This window comes from Triticum dicoccoides, chromosome 3B (genome assembly GCF_002162155.2).
Source record: "Triticum dicoccoides isolate Atlit2015 ecotype Zavitan chromosome 3B, WEW_v2.0, whole genome shotgun sequence".
Taxonomy (NCBI): Eukaryota; Viridiplantae; Streptophyta; class Magnoliopsida; order Poales; family Poaceae; genus Triticum; species Triticum dicoccoides.
The window spans coordinates 384,001,720-384,007,459 of record NC_041385.1 but is presented as its reverse complement, the minus strand read 5'-3'; positions in this window follow the sequence as shown (position 1 = coordinate 384,007,459).

The window sequence follows — 5,740 nt, the reverse complement described above, 5'->3', positions numbered from 1 at the left end:
CTCGCTCGATCCCTCACCTTCCCCCACACGCCGGCGCACATCGAGACTAGAGGCGAGGCGCCTCATGCCCGACCCCCTTTGCAGCCTCTCCTTCCTCTGTTCGCTCCTGCTTCACCCCCCTGGACCTCCACCGCGGCAGCAAGCAGGAGTCGTCGTCCTTGCCGTATCAGACCTCTCCCACACCACGACTGCCGCGCCGTCGACCAGCCTCACGTCGGCGCCCCGCCGCTACATCGACGCCGACTTCGAAGCCCCGACACCGCTGAACCACACCGTCGCCCAAAGCCGCCTCGTCGGACCGCTTCCTCACCGGATCTCCTCCCCATCGCCCGGTCGTCCCCGTCTACCTCCTCGACCCCCGCTGCCCGAACCCCTGCAGCACCCCTGTGAGCCGCCGCCTCCCCTCCTCACTCCCTCTCTCCTGTTGTTGAGCGCCCCGCTCACCGTGCACATGCCCCGCTCGCGGCCGCGCTCACCGCGTCCACGGCTGCGCTTCGTCCGTGTCCAGCACACCCTGGCCTCCTCCCCGCACGGCCCGACGATGCTCGCACGTGATGCCGCTGGGCCGCGGAGCTCGTCCCGCGTGCGTGCTCCACCGTGCTGCCCGCCTAGCCCCGCCACGCCGCTGCTTTGGCCACGGCCACGGCCGCCGTGCGCCCCTGGACGTGCGCCCAATCGGGCCACGCCCGTAAGCGCCACCCCGCGCCCGCTTTGGCCCAGTGCCAATGACACGTGGGGCCCAACCCCTGGAACGTTAATAATAATAAAAAAAGAATTTTAAAAATAAATAAATAAATACAAATAACAATTAATTAATTAACTAAATTAATTAAACTTAATCAATTGTGTTTAGTTAACCTAATCAATTAATTAAATTAATTAAACCTGTTTAGTTAGCCTTAGTCTATGACAGGTGGGTCCCACTGGACCCACAGGCTAGGTTTGACTCTGGTCACCTGGGTTTGACCTGCTGACGTCATGGTGATGTCATGCTGACATCATCTTTCACTATTCTGGATAATGTTGATTTAAAATAATTAAATAAATTCTAAAAATGATTAAATCTTTTTAAAATTAATATAAAATAAACCATAGCTCGGATGAAAATACTTTATACATGAAAGTTGCTCAGAACGACGTGACGAATCGGGATACATAGCCCGTTCGTCCGCCACACATCCCTAACCTATCGAACTCGCAACTTTCCCCCTCCGATTCCTCTGACCGAAAACGCGAAACACCAGGAATACTTTCCCGGATGTTTCCCCCTTTCACCAGTATCACCTACTACCGCGCTAGGGCACACCGAACACCGCGTATTGTCTTGTTACGCTTTGTGATGCTTTGATTGCTCTGTTATTTATTGTGTTCCCTCTCCGTTACTTTTTTCCGATAGACCCCGAGACTGCCGGTGACCCCCAGTTCGACTACGGTGTTGACGACTCGTCCTTCTTGCCAGAGCAACCAGGCAAGCCCCCCCCCCCCTTGATCACCAGATATCGCCTATTCTCCTCTATACTGCTTGCATTAGAGTAGTGTAGCATGTTACTGCTTTCCATTAAGCCTATTCTGATGCATAGCCTAACATTGTTGCTACATATGTTGATACCCTACCTGCAATCCTAAATACTTTGTATAGGATGCTAGTTTATCATCATTGGCCCTACATTCTTGTCAGTCTGCCTTGCTATACTATTGGGTTGTGATCACTCGGGAGGTGATCACGGGTATATACTGTACATACATACATACTATACAGATGGTGACTAAAGTCGGGTCAGCTTGATGAGTACCCGCAAGTGATTCTGATGAGGGGGCTAAAAGGACAGGCGGCTCCATCCCGGTAGAGGTGGGCCTGGGTTCCCGACGGACCCGACTTTTACTTTGTGGCGGAGCGACAGGGCAGGTTGAGACCACCTAGGAGACATGTGGGCCTGGCCCTGTTCGGCGTTCGCGGATACTTAACACGCTTAACGAGATCTTGGTATTTGATCTGAGTCTGGCTACTGGCCTATACGCACTAACCAACTACGCGGGAACAGTTATGGGCACTCGACGTCGTGGTATCAGCCGAAGCCTTCTTGACGTCAGCGACGGAGCGGCGCATGCCGGATTGGACTGCGTAACGTGACTTCCTTTGTAATGGAGGTTGCTAGGTCTGCTTCCGGCCGCCCTCGCAACGTGCAGGTGTGCAATGGGCGATGGGCCCAGACCCCTGCGCGCATAGGATTTAGACCGGCGGGCTGACCTCTCTGTTGTGCCTAGGTGGGGCTACGACGTGTTGATCTTCCGAGGCCGGGCATGACCCAGGAAAGTGTGTCCGGCCAAATGGGATCGAGCGTGTTGGGTTATGTGGTGCACCCCTGTAGGGAAGTTAATCTATTCGAATAGTCGTGATCTTCGGTAACAGGACGACTTGGAGTTGTGCCTTGACCTTATGACAACTAGAACCGGATACTTAATAAAACACACCCTTCCAAGTGCCAGATACAACCCGGTGATCGCTCTCTAACAGGGCGACGAGGAGAGGATCGCCGGGTAGGATTATGCTATGCGATGCTACTTGGAGGACTTCACTCTACTCTCTTCTACATGCTGCAAGACGGAGGCTGCCAGAAGCGTAGTCTTTGACAGGACTAGCTATCCCCCTCTTATTCTGGCATTCTGCAGTTCAGTCCACTGATATTGCCTCCTTACACATATACCCATGCATATGTAGTGTAGCTCCTTGCTTGCGAGTACTTTGGATGAGTACTCACGGTTGCTTTCTCCCCCCTTTTCCCCCTTTCCTTTCTTTCTGGTTGTTGCAACCAGATGCTGGAGTCCAGGAGCCAGACGCCACCATCGACGACGACTCCTACTACGCCGGAGGAGCCTACTACTACGTGCAGCCCGCTGACGACGACCAGGAGTAGTTTAGGAGGATCCTAGGCAGGAGGCCTGCGCCTCTTTCGATCTGTATCCCAATTTGTGCTAGCCTTCTTAAGGCAAACTTGTTTAACTTATTTCTGTACTCAGATGTTGTTGCTTCCGCTGACTCGTCTATGATCGAGCATTTGTATTCGAGCCCTCGAGGCCCCTGGCTTGTATTATGATGCTTGTATGACTTATTTATGTTTTAGAGTTGTGTTGTGATATCTTCCCGTGAGTCCCTGATCTTGATCGTACACATTTGCGTGCATGATTAGTGTATAATTGAATCGGGGGCGTCACAAGCTCATTGCAAAAGGTGACGCAGAGACGGCAGTTGGCATTATGAGGAGCAGGAAGGAGAAGGACCCTGAGTTTTTTTTAGTATGTGCGTGACAAGGAAGGGCGACTGAAGAGTATATTTTGGTGTGATGCACAGTCGCGGAGGGACTATCAGGACTACGGAGATGTGGTTGTGTTTGATAGCACGTATAAGATGAACAGGTATGGTATGCCGTTTGTCCCCTTTGTCGGAGTTAACAACCACCATTGCACCATAGTGTTTGGATGTGCCATAATTGCTGACGAGACGGAAGCGACATATGTGTGGCTGCTGCAAACATTTATGAAGGCAAACTGTCAGGTAAAGCCAAAGTTAATAATCACAGATGGTGACGCTGCAATGATCCGGGCTATTCGGACTGTGCTTTCAGATGTTTTCCATCGTCTTTGCTCCTGGCATATCGAGAAAAATATGCAGAGGCACCTGCATTACAAGTCACTGGATGAGTTCAGATCGCTCCTATATTATGCCACCTCGCAAGCGAACTTTGAGCAGAGATGGACCGCTTTCTATAATAAGTGGAAGACGGATAGAACTAAAGAGTGTCTTGACAGGATGTACAGGAAGAAGAGACTTTGGGCAGCTTCATATCTTTTTGATGGTTTTTTCCTTGGTATGCGAAGTAACCAGAGAAGCGAAAGCCTCAACTCCTGCCTTCACCTACACCTGGACTACGGTATGACAATAGTTGATTTGGTTGTGCATTATGAGAACTTTATAGTTCGCCTGCGTGATAATGAGGCGTACGATGACTGTGAGGCACACCAAAAAGAACCACCGTCGGTTACTGAATATAAGGCACTTGAGGAGCATGCCGCCAAAGTATTCACACCTGCTAATTTTTACATCCTGCAAGATGATTTGCACAAGATGGGTCAGTTGGAGATATTTGAGACGCTCGTGGGAATTGAGCGTCAGACATATATGGTGACATGGAAGGATAACCACAAGTTCATGTACAATGTTGTTTATGAACCAGGTAACTCAGAAGAAACTATAACATGCAGTTGTCTTAGGATGGTTCGAAAAGGCCTGCCATGCAAACAAATTCTTTTTGTTCTCCATCATCTAAGCATAACTGAAATACCAAAGTGTTGTGTCCTTCATCGGTTGTCAAAAAATGCGAGAGATGGATTGCCTGTGCAGCGGAAGAGTGATATGTTTGGGTGGGGTTGGTCAGGGCCATTAGAGAGAGACCGGTATAGTCAAATAAGCATAAAAACCGCAGAGGCAGCTCATGTTGCAGCAAATGATCCCTTCTTGTTTGACGAGTTGATGAAGTGTCTGGACAACATAATAGCGCAGAAAAAGATACCAGAGGAGGAACTTATACGAAGTAGAAGGTATGCTAAGCTTAAGAAGGAGGCAAGTCAGCCGCAACAAGTTGAGCCTGGTATTGGTGATCCTGAGAAAGTTTCGACAAAGGGTGCACCTAAGAAGGGGCGGTCAAAGGGGGGCCCCGATGTTACAAAGAATGGTAGGCCAAAAGATTTTACAGAGAAAAAAAGTGGTCCTTTGTGCAGTCTGTGTAGTCAACCAGGTCATAACAAGGCTACATGTAAAAAAAACGAGAAGTAAGATGCTACTTTCTTATTTTTTGTTATGTTGGTACTTCGGTTTTACAAACAATATTTTCTCATCCATATTTTTATGTTATGTTCGGGAATTGGGCATAGAGAAGCATCTTGCTATGTTGGAAGAATAAAAATGGTTGCATGAGTCTAGTCCGAATAAACTATATTGTTTCTTGTTCGTACTTGTGTGGCAGCAAACTTTGTGTCTCGATTTGTTTATGTGTGATGAAAATATTTATGTGAACATATGTGATATGACACATCATATTTGTTTAAAGAATTGTCATCTTATTTGTACTGCTATGTGAAAGAATTCACAGTTTTAATATACTGCGTTTTTGTTACTGTACCTGTTGCAAAAACCATGGCCGACCGTCGTTGTGCAGAAAATCATGGTCGACCGTCGTTGTGCAAAAAAATGCCCGACCGGCAGCTGCTAGACCGCAAGTTGGGATATATTACCAACCCAAATCAAGCCGACGAGGCGACTCGGGAGGTCCATATAAAGCCCAACAAGGGCCCAGCAGCCGGGTCCAACGGGGCATCGATATCAAGCAGTACTAGCACAGGAGTTCGACCTGTGTAGCAGGCCGGCTTATTTAAGCTGGTCCTCACCCCCGTCAGCTTCCGAGGTGGGACTAAACTCCTTCGTCGGGCGGGCGAGGCAACGGTGACTGGGCCGAGGAGGGGCGAGGCTGGGCCTGTCGTATTGGGCCGACATGGGCCGGCCCGCGACATTGCAGAAATGGAGGCTCGTCAGCGTTGCCTCGACCGCATTGCCTTATGTAGTCCCACCTCGCCAACAGAATGGCGCACCGACCGGCTTAAATAGCCGCGTCGGCTGTATCTCTCGAACTCCTCTCTTACAAGCTCCTTCTCAGTCCCGTTGGGCCTCCTTGTGGGCCCTTGTGGG